Source organism: Cygnus atratus, chromosome 1 (assembly GCF_013377495.2).
Source record: "Cygnus atratus isolate AKBS03 ecotype Queensland, Australia chromosome 1, CAtr_DNAZoo_HiC_assembly, whole genome shotgun sequence".
Classification (NCBI taxonomy): domain Eukaryota; kingdom Metazoa; phylum Chordata; class Aves; order Anseriformes; family Anatidae; genus Cygnus; species Cygnus atratus.
In genome coordinates, this window is record NC_066362.1 from 158,728,087 (window position 1) to 158,745,171 (window position 17,085).

Below are 17,085 nucleotides of genomic sequence, written 5' to 3' on the forward strand. Positions count from 1 at the left end.
GGAGAGAGCAGTAAGGTCTCTCTCACAGAGCAGAATACAAGGGGGCAATTACCTCCCTGGTCCTGCTGGCTACACTATTCCTGATATAAGCCAGGATGTCCTTGGCCTTCTTGGCTACCTGAGCACACTGCCTGCTCCATGATGTTTAGGCAATGTTAATGTTATAAATCACCTGAATAACCAGTTTTAAAACACTTTATATATATGTATAAAAGTGCTTGCAATCTGAAGAACTGAAGTGATTTTTGGATCCAAGAAACTAACTAGCTCTTGAATATTCTTCCTTCCTCCACATGAAATAAAATAAGTGCCTCTGTCCTTATTTTTTTTTTTTTTTTTTTTCCCCTTTTTATGGATTTCACTACCTCTCTTCTGTATTAAAGAATTTGTAGAGGCTAAGTCTTCAAAGACATCACTAAACTAATGAATAATTTCTGAATATCCAAACCAGATTAAAAGAGGAGCTGCTGAAGTCATTACTTACAGGAGGAACCCAGTCAAAAATAGTTCATTTGTGCGTTCGTGCAAGTAACAGTTACTATAACAAATTATTTGAATGATAATAAAATATGAGCACAACCAAACTTTATTTTTAACGTTTTAAAATTCTACAAATTAACACGCACACACACACATACACACACACACATATATATATATATATATGAGATTTTGATTTAAGGAGTATTTGCTGTTCATTCTAAATGATCTTTGAAGAACAGGCCATCTAATGTCAAGGTAATATAAAATATTTATATATATATATATATATATAGGTATTCCATTTATTGTTTCAAACCACATTTTTCCTGTTGTTGGTAAACAACATGGATTCTTTGGATAGTTAATTATTGCAAAGACTGAGGAAAGAGAGCCTCATGCCTTCACAACCAAGACCCATAAAATGAAAATGTAAAGTCAAATGTCTCATTTAATATAATCAAAGAATTAATGGAAAAGAGCAATGACTATAAGCCAGAGCAATCATTATATCTAAATGAATACATGGTATAATATCCCCAGCTACATCTAGAGTGCTGATTTCATTTTAAAATGTGGTTAAGGATGTTTATTAGAGATTTTGTAAATGTCTGTCTTCAGAAAAATAGAGAGGTGATTTTAAAAATGTCAGGACATTCTAAATTAAAATATATGTCCAATGTATTAACTCTGAAAACTTTATTTCAAATATTAAACTTCATAAAGTACATCACTAAATAGAAAAAAGACCTCCAAACAGAGGTCAGAAAATGTGACCAGAAAGAATTTTACCTTCTATAGGCTGCAGTATAAACTGTAAATAGAAGATATTATATATTTACTTATAGCTTCTTTTATTTACTATGTATTAGCATTAAGCACTTGATTAGCAACATTGGAGAGACACAGGATATGGATTCTGGAGTTCCAATTTACAATTTACAATATAATGCTTCCCATAAATGCATGAAAAGCATAAAATTGTTAGATTCAAGAACTTATCTCTAAAATAACAGTAATTTGTGTTTTCTTCTTCAGCCATTCTCTGTAAACATGACTATGACACATATTAGAAATTTTGATCACAGTTAATACAGTGTTGACAAAAGTTACTGGCTGTGGAACGACTCCATTTCATTTCAGTACTGAATACTACTGAGACTAAAAGTAACATATAGACATCAGACAACTCATGAGAATATCTACCTAGGATGTTCAGTCTCCTGAGGAAAGAAACATATGATGTAGTCACCTTCATAAGAACAAGCTGAATCACATTCTGACAAGTCACTTTTTCCACTTACTGTAAATCTGTCTTTAGAGTAATAAGTTCAGCAACAAGCTCAGATGTAGATGTCTGAGATATAGACGTAAATTTATCAAGATGAATCTCACCCCCGTATCCATGCTATGGCAAAACACACCTGCGCTGAATCTGCTTTATTGTCTTTTTGTTCATGGCAAGAAACATGATAAAATCTTATTTAGCAAATGATTGAAATAGCCCATTCCTGAAGTTCTCTATAAGCCAGTGCTGTTCTTACTGCAAGCAATTCTTAGATGAACCAAGCACTGATTTATCTGGTGCCCTTCTTCACTGTTGAATAGGAACAGATGCACATCCTGATTTTTTTTGTTTGTTTGTTTTTGTCATGCATTGGGATTATCTGAATAGCCTTGCTTCTGAAAACAAAACAAAAACAAACAAATCAAACCACATTCAGCAGTCTTCCAGAGTTATTAACTTTTCTGCTTTTCAACCTGATGATATCACAAATTTAAAAACAATACAAAATAAATCTAGTCCATGGTCTAAACTGCTTTTCTTGATGGGCCAGAGATAACTTTACTATTATTATTATTATTATTATTATTATTATTATTATTATTATTATTTTAACCAATAGTTGAAGGCAAGACATTGGCTAACCTAACACAATTCAATCATCTCATATAAATTTTGCATATTAAGTTGGTTATCTAAAGCCAGTACATTTTAGACTCCTTTGAATGTCAATAGAGAAAAATGATATCTCCAAAACTGGTTCATCTAATTTCACAAGAGATGCTTCTAACAGCTGACTCATCAATCAACTTTTTAGATGCCTATTTCTCCAAACTGATTATATCAGGAAAACAAAATCCTAATCTCAAACTTATGTCTCAGATGACTAGAGTTTGGTCAGATGAGTCTTGCATACTGAAAATTATTATTATTATTATTATTATTATTATTATTAATGCTTTTCTGCCCCAAATTTCCTCATCTTGATTGAAAGAAGAAGGGGCAGAAGAGAGGACAAACAGCTTTCAGGTAAGAGAGAGGCTGTAGACTTCAAAGAGAAATAGTTTGAAAGAGACAAAGTTTTTAGTTTTACTAAAATAAGAGTCAGCAGATAAGGTGTGCTGTTCCAACCTAGATGCTGCAGAGTGTACTGGTTTTGGCTGAAATACACTTATTTTTCACCGAGGCCACTCGAGTAAACCGAGAGCGCCGCCAGGACCCGGCAGCCCTCGCGAGTGCGGCTGACAAGGCGAGGGCGGAGCCAGCAGCGCCCTGGCCGTACAAAGGCAGCCCCTGGGGAGCGAAAGCAATCTGGATTATGGTGACTAGAGCGGGCAAACAGGCCGTGGCGCGTCAGTTGGCATAGGCAGGGCGAGCGGGTGGGGAGGGCAGAGTATCCCTCATCGCTCCGGAGACTGGCTCACCTACCGGCTACCTCCCGGACAGCAAACCCAGGCTTGGTCACCGCCAGGCGGCAAGCGCTCGCTAAAGCGCTCGCCAAAAAGGCTGTGGCGACCCAGACCGACTGCCTGCCCGAAGATGCGGCTGTTCAGGTCTCTGGCTGCAGGGGGTGCCTGAGCCTGTCACTGCCAATAATGAGTGACAGAGATACTGACCGCGTGAGGTGCGAGCAGGTGGAGGATCTGATCAGCCTGGTGGCAGAGCTCAAGGAGGAGGTAGAGAGATCAAGGACCATCAGGGAGCATGAGCAGGAGTTAGACGAGTGGAGTTACTCCCTGCCATGCCTGAGAGAAAGGCACTGGGGTGACACATCCCAAATAGTGGTGGACCTCCTGCCCTGGTGCTGTCAGACAGAGGGAGGGGACCTGAGAGATGAAGAGGAATGGAAGCAGGTCCCTGCTCAGTGTCACAGGTGAGCCCTCTCCCTACCCATCTCACCTCCCTGGGTGCCCTTACACAATAGGTTTAAGGCCGTGGAGCTCAAGGGACAGAGTGGTGAGGATGTGGGGGCGAAGTCCACGCAGAAGGCTGTCTAGGGCAAGGAAGTTGACTCCATATCTCAAGTCTTCCTCCACCAAGAAGGAAAGAAGGGTAATGGTTGTAGGCGACTCCCTTCTGAAGGGAACAAAGAGCTCCATATGTCAGCCGAACCCTACCCGTGGGGAAGTCTGCTGCCTAGCTGGGGCCTGGGTCAGGGACATTACAAGGAAACTTCCTGACCTTGTTCATCCCTCTGATTATTACCCCTTAGTGATAATTCAGGTTGGCAGTGATGAAATTGCTGAGAGAAGCCTGGAGGCTATCAAAAAGGACTTCAGGGGACTGGGGCGGTTACTGGATGGAGTGGGTGCACAGGTGGTGTTTTCCTCGATCCCTTCAGTGGTAGGGAGGGATATTGAGAGGATTCGGAAGGTCCATCTGATTATGACATGTCCGAGAGGCTGATGCCACTGCCAGATATTTTTTTTTTGATCATGGGGAGGTTTACTCATAACCTGGCCTGATGGCTGCTGATGGGTCCCACCTGTCTCAAAGGGGGAAATGGACTATAGCCCAGGAGCTGGCAGGGCTCATTAAGAGGGCTTAAACTAGGTATGAAGGGGGGGGGGGGGGGGGAAATGAGGCTCAATAGAGATGAGCCTGAGGGAGCAGTCCCAGGGTTGAAGGTAATAGCATCACTCAAGTGCATCTACACCGATGCACACAGCATGCACAACAAACAGGAGGAGCTGGAAGCCATTGTGTGGCAGGCAAACTATGACCTAGTTGCCATCACTGAAACATGGTGGGACCATGCCCATGGCTGGAGTGCTTCAATGGATAGGTACAAGCTCTCAGAAGGGACAGGTAACTAAGGAGGGGCAGTGGCATGGCTCTCTGTATTAGAGAGTGTTTTGACGTTGTTGAGATTGGGGTTGGGAATGAAATTGTAGAGTCCTTGTGGATAAGGGTCAGGGGGTTGGCCAACAAGACCGCCAAACCAGGATGAAGAGACGGATAAAGCGTTCTATAAGCAGCTGGCAGAAATTGCTCAATTGCCAGCACTTGCCCTCGTGGGGGACTTTAACTTCCCAGACATATGCTGGAAATACAATACAGCCCTGAGGAAGCAGTCTAGAAGGTTCCTGGAGTGCATGGAAGACAGCTTCCTGACTCAGCTGGTTAGAGAGCCTACCAGAGGGGGTGCCCTGCTAGACATGCTGTTCACGAAGGACTGGTGGGAGATGTGGTGGTAGGGAGTTGTCCTGGGTAGAGTGGCCATGACATGGTAGAGTTCTTTATTCTTGGTGAAGTCAGGAGGGGTGTCAGTAAAACTTCTACCTTGGACTTCTGGAGGGCAGACTTTGAATTGTTCAGGACACTGGTAGGGAGGGTCCCTTGGGAATCAGTCCTGAAGGGCAGAAGGGTCAAGGAAGGCTGGACACTCCTCAAGAAGGAAGTCTTAAAGGCGCAGGAGCAGGCTGTCCCCGTGTGTTGTAAGATGAGCTGGCGGGGAAGAAGACCGGGGTGCCTGAACACGGAACTTTCGCTGTGTGTTCAGGAAAAAAAGTTTATGTCTGGTGGAAGAAGGGACAGGCAACTCAGGCAGAGTACAAGGAAGTTGTGGGACCCGTGGGCTGCTGGGGGGACAGCCTGCTCCACCAGGGGCCTCTCTACAGGCTACAGGGAATTTCTGCTCTGGCACCTGGAGCACCTCCTGCCCTCCTTCTTCACTGACCTTGGTGTCTGCAGGGCTGTTTGCCACTCCTCGCTCTCCCAGCTGTTGTTGCACAGCACTTTTTTTTTTTTTTCCTTTTCTTAAATCTGCTCTCACAGAGACACAAAAATCAATGTGTCTCACTGGCTCAGCTCTGGCTAGCGGTGTGTCCCTTTGGAGCTGGCTGAAACTGATCTGACATGGGGCAGTTTCTGGACTCTTCTCACAGAAGCCACCCCTGTTGCCCCCCTGCTATCAGAACCTTGCTACGTAAACCCAATACACCTTTCTGATTCTCTCACCCATCCTACTATGGGGAAAGTGAGCCAGCAGCTTTGTGGTGCTTAGCTGCTTACTGCAATTACACCAGAACACAGAGGAAAGTGATAATTTCAAAACACTTACCCATGACTTATCTGAACAAGGAACAAATAGACCAAGTGATTCAGAACAGGACTTGATTTAGGATTTTCCTCTTTATAACCTGTATTTCATTCTGAGAACAGAACAAAAGTCAAACTCTAAAGGCTATTTGTGAAATTGTTTTAATCTTTTATTTGTAAGCATATAAATATTGCATTCTTTTGTACGCTGAAATAGGAATCTTCCTGTAATGTCTGACTGGAATTGGAAGACTTAGTTTTCTTAATTATAGATGTGTCAGTCTACAACCACAATTTTATAAGTCATTAAAATACTGTAGCAACTTCCATAATTCCCTCTTCTTTTTATAGTTAAGCTACAGTATACTAGGTTAATAACAGTTTGATCTCTTACTCTCAGAATTCATTACAAGCTATTCCCTGTTGTCATTATAAAAGATCAGTCTTGAGACTGAACGTGCTGAAAAATTGTAACTTTATATTCAAAATACGCAGAAGGATATTCTTCCGACTGATTAAGGCATTGTTTTGTTTTTGTTGTATTTTTTTTTTTTTCCTTCCAGTTCTGAGAGGTTACTCAGGCTTTGAAATCTACCGAGGGAGTATTTAAAAAAAAAAAAATCAAGGCATTAATTCTAAAAAATGTTTTTAAAATATGTGATTTTACTGACCATTAATAAGAAAGAAGGGAAGAACAACAACAAAGGATAAAATCAAAGATTACCCTAAATGTCTTCAGGTAATCTTACATGTCATTTTTGCTGTGCCTGGAAATACATATGCTTGCACAGATATTTTTTGCCATTCTACTTATGTCTATTGGTCTTCTTCACGTGTAAATTCATAAGGTTATGCATCAGCTTCTGCAATTACTATTTTTCTTTTTGTGTACAGAATTTCCCAGTGTCCCATAACTAAGTTTCCTTTCAAGCTTGGGGTAAGCCTATGCTTGGTAAGTACTACTTTGTTCCAAATTCAAACATCTTCATTAAGTGTCTGCAATGTAGACACACACATATGAGTTGGGGACCAGTCACCCACTATATAGTATGGAAATAAGAGGACATTTCAATTGGTAAAATAGCTGAGGCTTTATGGGAAATTAAAGTTTAGTCTTATTCCACCTAAGTGACTATATGTGTAACTATTTATTGATACTCAAAGCAGATGCATGAATCCAGGCTTCTAACTGCATTAATCGTATCCTTAATCCAGTCCCTGTTTGTGTTGTGTCTACCTTTCTGTACTCAGAAATGTTACTAACTCTCATAAAAAGAGCTTTAAAATACAAACTTTCACTAGAAGAGACAATGATACCCACAGATACAGAATAACTTTGAAAGAATGTTAAGGCAAACCTCTGTGAAGTATTACAGGTATCTGCGGTGGTACCTGTACCAGGTGGTACAGGTATATGTGGTCATACCCGTAACACAGGTGGTACAGGTACCTTGGTTAGCAGTGAGACACCCACCCAACTGCTCCTTTGCTCCCCCTCCTCAGCAGGACAGGGAGAGAAAATGAGATAAGAAAGTCATGGGTCAAGATAAAGATGGGGAGGACACTTACCAATTACCATCATGGGTAAAAAAAAAAGACTGAACTTGGAGAAAATTGATTTGAGTTATTGCCAATTAAAAATAGACTAGGATGGTGAGAAACAAAGTCAAAAACTAAAACATCCTACCACCCAGCCCCGTCTTCCCAAGCTCAACTCTATTCCTTCATATCCACTCCTTCCTTACCACAAGTGACAGAGTAACTTGTAATGGGTAATGTCGGTTGTGGTTAGTCAATAACAGTTCCCCTCTGCCACACCTTCCTCTTCACATTTTTTCCATTCTCCAATGTGGATCCTTCCTATCGGCTATAGTCCTTCAGGGAATATCCACCTTCTCCAGCAAGGGGTCCTCCACAGGCTACAGTGTAAATGTCTGCTCTGGTGTAGTCCTCTCCACGGGCTGCATGGAAATACCTATCTTTCAGTGAAGATCACGTAGTTCTAATCCCTCTGGCACAGACAGGGATGCCACCCACTTGATCATATTGCCCTGGGCCTCTTCCAGCCTGGTCTTGAACACCTCCAGGAATGGGACACCCACAACTTCTCTGGGCAGTCTGTTTCAAATTTACCGCTCTCTGAGTAAAGAATTTCCTGCTAACATCTAATCTAAATCTCCCCATCTCTAAAATAAATAAATAAAAAGTTAAAAAAAAAAAAGTTGCTCTCTGTCTTGAGCCCTCCTTAAATACTGAAAGGCCACAGTGAGGCCTCCCTGGAGCCTTCTCTTCTCCAGGCTGAAAAACTCCAGTTCCCTCAGCCTGTCTTCACAGGGGAGGTGTTCCAGTCTTTTGATCTTCTTTGTAACCCTTCTCTGGACATGCTCTAACAGCTCCACCTCTTTCTTGAGCTGGAGTCCTCACATCTGAATGCTGTACTGCAAGTAAGGCCTCAAGAGGGCAGAGTAGAGGGGGACAATCACCTCCCTTGACCTGCTGGCCATGCCTCTTTGATGCAGTCCAGGATGCAGTTGGCCTTCTGGGCTGCAAGCATGCACTGCTGGCTCATGTCAAGCTTTTTTTCATCCACCAGAACCCCCAAGTCCTTCTCTACAGGGCTACTCTCAATGAGTTCTTCCCCCAGACTGTCCACATGTCTGAGATTGCCCCAACCCAGGTGCAGCACCTTGCACTTGGACTTGTTGAACCTCACATGTACTTGTTGAATGTAAGTTCACATGGGCTCACTTCTCAAGCTTGTCCAGGTCCCTTTGGATGGCATTCCTTCCTTCTGTTGTACCAACTGCACCACTCATACTCACTGAGGGTGTGCTGAGGCTGCACTTGGGACCAACAGCATTGGTCCCAAGAGAGACTTTTCCACAGTCTGCATGGAAGCTCTTCTTGGTAGCATGGATCCCCTCCTCCACCTCCTCCTTTGATCTTGGTGCTTCATCTTCTGTTTCTCTCTCTGTTCTTTCCCCCTCCCTCCTCTCTCTCTGTAGCCATTTTCCCCTTTCTTAAATATGTTTTCCCTGAGGCACCAACAGCTTGGCTGCTGGTCTCAGCTGTGTTCTGTTGTGGGTATCATGTAGCCTTCAGGAACAAGCAGTATCTGGCATGTGTCAGCCTCTGGCCACTTCCCACAGAGGCGATCCCCACGGTCCCACTGCTACCAAAACTTTGCCACATTCACCCAATGTAGTTTTACAATGGAGTTTTAACCTACTGTCCGCTAAATAATACCTAACTATGAGTCTTGTATGCCAAGAGGAGCAGACAACATACATTCTGATTGTAAAACACACAGAAAAAGCCCTGTTTCTTCCAGAGAGGAAGGAAATATTTTTTTCACTTGTATTCCAGCTGAGGACAGTGAAGATATTTGGGGTTACATCCGTGCATTTTTACAAAAAGCTTCATTTACAATGATATGATCATCCATTCACATTATGACAGAGTCACTAGGTGTTTGTGAATAAATGCTGTCAGCATTGGAGAGTTTTTCCAACTATAAAAATGGGACAATTCTTACAGTAGGATTATATTTACACAGGTTAGGTTCTCTGTAGCTTGAAAGAAAGAACAATGATCATGGCAGTATCCCCATCTTCTGGTTTTTGTTTGTATTTTTTTTTATTATTATTTTTTGTTTTGTATGTGTGTTTGAGAAGAGACTGAATAAGATTTTAAAACTAATGAAGTTCATTAAGGATGTAGTAGCACATTCTAATCCTGGTACTATGCAAATATTTTCATTACATCTAGGATAGGTCCTTTGTCTTACATTCTCCCTTCATTCTGTCTCTTTTTTTGGTCTTCCTTATGTAGAAAATATTCTCTTTAATTTTTGCCCTAACTGAATGCAGTTTCATTCTTACTGCTGGCTGTTTCTTCTTTCCAAGGTTTAAAAATGTCTATGTAGTGTTCTCATTAAAAAAATATCTAAGACCCTGATGATCTGAAAGTGCAGTCAGTGAATTGTTGGTTTTATTTTTTTATTTTTTCATACCCTTTCCCCTTTGAATAGCAATCAAGGGCTTGGCTTGACCTATTCACATGCTTGGTTTTAGTTTTTGTAACATACCTGCTGTGTTTTGCCCTGTTAAAGAAAGCAAGGTCAAGTTGTGTACATACTTAGACACAGAGGTATAGTAGGCTGTGTTGATCCTTAGCTTCTGTGAAAATGGAAGCCCATGAGGCACTGACGCTAGTTACCTGTCTTGCATGAACTCAACCTCCTATCTGACATAAATGTGACCTCAGTGCTCTCTGCTTAGCACAGTTGGATGTGCATTATGAACACTTGGACGTGACTGGACTGTTACAGACAAAGAACAAGTACCTACTATATTCATAGTTGTCAGGTTATGCATAATAGAGTAACAAATGAATTAAATGAATTAAATTTTCCAGGAGGCTAAGGCCATAAAGAGGTAACTATGACTAATGCCAGCTATTATCCATTTGGATGCTTTTGAATCTGTTTACTGACATATTCTCTCTCTCTCTCTCTCTGTATATATATATGTATCATGCTGTTGCTTTGTTACCTTGCTTTAAATTCTAGTATGGAATTCAGAAATATACTCACATTGGAGATAAAATTATTGTGTGAGGTTCCCTGCTAAAGGAAACTTTAGCAAAGCTGTACTTATTTCCAATATCCATTCAAATTTTGAAATCCATAAAGTGACCTTTGATTTACCCTTTTTATTTTCATGCGCAGAACAGTCTCTTAATTCTTCCGCTGAAGCTTTAGAAACATACCAGTCCAGTTGTATTTTATGTAGTTCTGCAAAGAACTTGACTAGAATACGTGATCAAATTTGTACCTTTTTTGCATTTCCACCTTTCCTGGCCACACTAAAACTTTCTTCTGCCAATATCCTTTGAATTATTTTTAAGGTGGATAGGAATTGTATATAGCTTTTATATAACTTCACCATGGGCTCCTCTCCATAAGTTGCACGTCCAACCTGGAGTCTGCTATGGAGGCTTTCCATGGGCTGCAGCTTCCTTGACGCCACATCCACCTGTTCCACGATGGGCTCCTCAACAGGGAGCAGTATCGACACCTGCTCTGCCGTGGGACCCATGGGCTGCAGAGGGACAGCCTCTTCCACCATGTTCCTCTCCACTGGCTGCAAAACTTGTGCTCCTGTGCCTGGATCATCTCTTCCCTCTTCATTGACCTTGGTATCTGAAAAGTTTTCTCTCAGATTTTCTCATACCTCTCTCCCAGCTCCTGTTGTGCAGATTTTTTTTTACCCTTTTCTTAAATATGTTCACACAGAGACACAAACAGTGTCTCATCAAACAGTTAGCTCATTGGCTAAGCTTCAGCCAGCAGCAAGTCCCTTTCAGAGGCATTGAGGATTGGCTCTTGTCTAACATGGGACAGCTCCTATCCTCTTCTCACAAAGCCTACTCCTGCAGGCCCTCCCCTGCAAACATTGCCATATAAAACCACTATGCCCCCAGTTTGTTCCTCTTCTTCCTACCCCCTCCCATGGGTTTGCAAAACTCCGCATTCCCTACACCCTGCCTATCTAGGGCTTCTTGGTTCACAGTCTTACCAGTTGCAAGGTTCATCCCTTCTGGAAACAGCACCTGTATCTTGTTAGCCCACCAATTAATGTGACTGGGATGTTTGTTTCCTGTAATTGTCTCCCACCTTAGAAATTCTCAATGAGATAACCACACTAGAATAAACATTTATACACTCTCACATGCTCTCATAAGTTCACATGATTGACCAGACCTGGTTTCCTTCACTGCTTCCCTTTCTTATTATCTTCTCTTGCTTGGAAAAAGTCTTTGACCAGGTACCCTTCTACATACCCTTATAGTTTATATGTTAATATAATGTATAGGAATAGCTAATCTTTAAATGAAACATTTGATTGTGTGCTTTGAAATGAAATTTCAGCTTCAAGTGGATGTCAAAACTGCAAAAAACATAACCCACTCTTCCAATTTATTTGTAACACATACATTTGATATAGTCTGTGATATCAACTCCAAATATTCAAAACTCTGAGTCAGCCTTCTCAGAAACAGATGCTTGGTTCAGTACTTGTTTCTCACAGGAGAAAACACTGACTAGTAGGAAATGAATGCTCTTGCAGTCTTAGGCTTACTAGGCTTACTTAAGAGTGATTTTTTAAATTTTTTTTTTAGAATTTCCAGTTCTACTCAGTCCTTAATATTAGTAAGTAGTATTTCTGACCATGTCTCATAGAGTATGCAGGACTGTATGCAGGAGATTACTCAGGCTGTCCTATAGCTAAAAAAGACTCCCCTAAATGTGGTAACTAGATCCAGACTTCTCAGTATTTTCAGATATGACTGAAATAGCTGTTAGAATCTTATACCTTCCCCCTTTTTAACAGTGAATTTTAAGCCTATTTTTAAATACATTTATGACTCAAGCTGTCAAGATTTTCTCAACATGAAAAAAATCAACAATAGTATTAATTTATCACCATGGCTGTTAGAATTTCTTGTGGATGTGGATAAAACTGCATTATTTCTATTCAATCTTGTAAATTAATTGGCAAGGAAAGAATGAGACAAAGACATATTTTGTTATGAAGAACAAAAATCACTGTGTTTTCATTATGTACCATTTTATTGAAATATAGAAATATTCTTTGGGAATACACCGTAAACCAGGATTTAGAAGATCTGAAGTGAAATGCCTTATCTAGTCGGTAAAACTGGGGTCTTGAAACATATTTTTTCCATATATATTCCATGTATGTGCTCTCCTTAAAGAAATTCTGGATATAAAGAATAGGAATATCACCTTTTATTTTAGAACCTAAATTGATAGGTATTTTTTAAACATTATTAATCTCTCTGGACTTCCAGACTTGAGAACTGCAGTAATCAGAGGCCATATTAATCATTATTTTCAGAATTTGTGTTTCTGTGCACAGGCCCAGTAGAAGAAATTTAGTTGCATCCAGAGGAGGTATAATTTTGATCCATTGTTACTTATGAATAGCTCTGTTTCTTAATTTGAAGTTGACATAATCAGGCCTTATAAGACTTCTGAATTGCAAAATTCCATTCTTTTGATGAAACTTACAGTTTCATGAGAAATATCAGTTTGGTTTGTCTAGAGCTATTTCCTACAGACACATGTTTATTACTGATTTATCACGTGTACATGTTGAATTTTGTATTAGACATTGCCTTATTTTGATAGAAATAATTATCAGGCTGTCAGTTCCAAACCTACCTGGCCATATCTTTTAGAAATTTTTAATGGTAAAAAAAATATAATTTGTTTCCTCAGGTCCTCAGTATTCTCTCAGTCTTACTAAAAATCTATACTGATACTTTAATGAGTTTAACAATAAGGAATTGGCTGGATGGTTGTACTCAAAGAGTTGAGGTCAACAGCTCAACGTCCAAGTGGAGATCAGTAATGAGTGATATTCCTCGGGGATCAGTATTGGGACCAGCACTATTTGACATCTTTGTTGGTGATATGGACAGTGAAATTGAGTGCACCCTCAGCAAGTTTGTTAATGACACTAAGATGTGTCCTGCAGTTGACACGCTGGAGGGGATGCCATACAGAGGAACTTTGACAGGCTTGAGAGGTGGGCCTGTGTGAACCTCATGAGGTTCAACAAGACTAAGTGCAAGGTCTGGTATTTGGGCCTTAGCAATCCCAAGCACAAATTAAAGCTGAGCAGAAAATGGGTTGAGAGCAGCCCTGAGGAGAAGGACCTGTTGGTGTTGGTTGAGGAGAAGTTCAACATGAGACGGTAATGTGCACTTGCAGCCCCAAAAGCCAACTGTATCCTGTACCGCATCAACAGAAGCGTGGGCATCAGCTCAAGGGAGGTGCTTCTCCCCCTCTGTTCTGCTCTTGTGAGACCCCGCCATGAGTACTATGTTCAGCTCTGGGGCCCCCAGCACAAGAAGGACATGGACCTGTTAGAACAAATCCAGAGGAGGGCCACATTGTTGACCAGAGGACTGGAGCACCTCTCCTATGAAGGCAGGCTGGGAGAGTTGGGGCTATTCAGCCTGGAGAAGAGAAGGCTCCAGGGAGACCTTACAGCAGCCTTCCACTACCTAAAGGGGGCCTGGAGGAAAGCTGGAAGGGGGTGGAGGGATGATGATGCTTTGTGTCAGGGATTGTAGTGGTAGGACAAAGAGTAATGGTTATAAACTAAAAAAGGGTAGATTTAGATTATCTAATCTAAAGGAAGACAGATAAGGAAGAAATTTTTTACTTAGAGGGTGGTGAGGCACTGGAACAGGTTTCCAAGAGAAGCTGTGGATGCCCCATCCATGAAGTGTTCAAGGCCAGCTTGGATGGAGCTTTGAGCAACCTGATCTAATGGGTGTCATACCTGCCCATGACAGGTGGGGAATGAATCAGATGATCTTTAACAACCATTCCAACCTAAACCATTCTATGATTCTATGATTTTATGATTCTATGATTCTTGAATGAACTGTTTACATATATATGTATAGGGAGCTGCTCCCGTGAATTTTAAATTATTTTAGTTCTGTTGCTACTCCTTAAAACATTCTACTTTACTGTTTGAATAGATATATTTTAGGCAAAAGAAGGAAATGCACAGACAGTGGAAACAGAGCCATGTGCTCTGGGAAGAGTATAGAAATGCTGTCTGGATGTGCAGGGATGGGATCGGGAAAGCCAAGGACCTGACAGAACTAAAGTTGGTGGGGGATGCGAAGGATAACAAGAAGGGGTTCTACAGGTACATTGGCCAGAAAAGAAAGACTATGGAGATATTAGCACCTCTGACAAATGAAGATGGAGAACTGGTAATGACAGATGTGGAGAAGGCAGATGTACTTAACAACTTCTTTTTTAGGAAGCTGTGGATGCCCCATCCCTGGAAGTGTTCAAGGCCAGGCTGGATGTGGCCTTGGCCAACCTGATCTAATGGGTGGCATCCCTGTCTGTGGCAGGGGGGTGGAGTTAGTTGGTCTTTAAAGTCCCTTCCAACCCAAGCCATTCTATGATTCTATGATTGACGATTCTATGATTTTATTATATAGTATGACAATGTAGCTATATAGAAAAATATAGCATGTAAAATTATAGTTATTAATAAGGACAAAGTGAAGAAATTGTATAAATAATCTAGTCCACAGACAGAAGGAAATGACTTGTTTGTAAAACAAAGATAAATTGGAAAAGTAGTGACAGCACTTGTTAATAGCTTCCTGTAGAGGACATAAAAAAATAATGGGAGAAATACAGTTCCCACATTTCACACTTGACAGATGATGAAGTTGATGGTAGTATCGAGGATTAGATAAGCAAAAGCTCTGATAGAGAATGGTAGAATCATAGAATCATTACGTTTGGAAAAGACCTCCAAGATCATCTGGTCCAACCATCAAAAAACAAAACGAAAAAAATGTACAAGAATAAAATAAAAGTTCTGCTTTCATCCAACTGGATGAGTACAACTTATTAAAGTTGAGCTGCTTGTAGAGCAGTGAAAAATGAGAGATATTAATATTTCCAAAGAAATATTAATTGGAGCCATCAGTGTCTAAATGATAGTTAAACTCATCAGAGTTGAAAAGACACCATGGAGAAAAAGAAACTGTTAAGCATACAATGAAGAATACACACTCTCTTTGCACTATAGAATTTAGATCTAAGAATACTGGGAGGGACCCAAGTAAGCTTTCTGCTTAGTATTATCATACATTTGTTAACTTCTGTGCTTTAAATTATAAATAACACCTTAAAGAAGTTGGAAGGATTGTTTCTTTGCTGCTTTTCTGATATTCAAAAATACTTCCTATCTGTTTCACCGACATGCAGAGAGTTCTGGCTGTGACAGGAAACTAAGAATAACGTAATGAAGTATGCTTTGAGTCCTCAGGAAGCATTCAAAAATTACTTGATTGAACCATTCCTCAAATGACAGTTCAGCTGAGTAACACATACCTCTCAGAAGTTTTGTAATAAGAAAGATTGTGTTCTCAAGTTATGAAATATTTAAACCCAAAAGTGTGATGTGTTTGTGTCTTTCCAACTTACATGCATTTACGTCATCTCTTTGTAATCTCAAACTCCCCTAAGCAATTCCAGTCAGTTCTAGTCTGCTAGGGTCATGGTTTTATTTGTTGTTATCATTGTTTTGTTTTGCTTTTTTTTTTTGAAACTTCTCACTGAAGTCAAGCCTATATTAGTAAAGAAAATCCCATCACCATTAAACTATTGTCACTTGCTGTACTCAATTCTGTTATTGATAAAACATAATGTAACTGTATGATTCTTTGTCTTCCCTTGTCAGTTGACAAGAGAACAAGCAGTGTTATCTACCTGGACTTCTGCAAGGCCTTTAACATGGTCCCACATGACATTCTGATCTCCAAAATAGAGAGGGGTGGATTTGATGGGTGGACCATTCAGTGGACAAGAAATTGGCTTGAAGGTCGCACCCAGAGAGTGGTGGTCAATGTCTCCATGTCCAGGTGGAGGCCAGTAACGAGTGGTGTCCCTCAGGGGTCTGTCTTGGGACTGGTACTGTTTAATGTCTTTATCAACAACATAGACAATGGGATTGAGTACACTCTTAGCAAGTTTGCAGATGACACCAAGCTGAGTGGTGTGGTTGATACAATAGAAGGAAGAGATGCCGTCCAAAGGGACCAGAACAAGCTTGAGATTTGGGCCCACATGAACCTAATGAGGTTATACAAGTCTAAGTGCAAGGTGCTGCACCTGGCCCAGGACAATCGCGGACATGAGCACAGTCTGGGTGAAGAACTCATTGAGAGCAGCCCTGCAGAGAATGACTTGGGGGTTGTGGTGGATGAAAAGCTTGACACGAGCCAGCAGTGCGTGGTTGCAGCCCAGAAGGCCAAATGCATCCTGGGCTGCATCAAAAGGGGAGTGGCCAGCAGGTCGAGGGAGGTGATTGTCCCCCTCTACTCTGCCTTTCTGAGGCCCCACATGGAATACTGTGTCCAGGTCTGGAGGCCCCAGCACAAGAAGGATCTGTTAGAACGGGTCCAGAGGAGGGCCGCAGAGATGATCAAGGGGCAGGAGCACCTCCCCTATGAACACAGGGTGAGAGACCTGGGGCTGTTCAGCCTACAGAAGAGAAGGCTCCATGGTTTCTTTATTGCAGGTTTTCATTACTTAAAGGGGACTTACAAAAAAGATAGAGAACAACTTTTTTCTCAGTCAGGTAATGACAGGACAAGGGGGAATGGTTTTAAACTAAAAGAGAAGAGATTTAGCTTAGATGCTA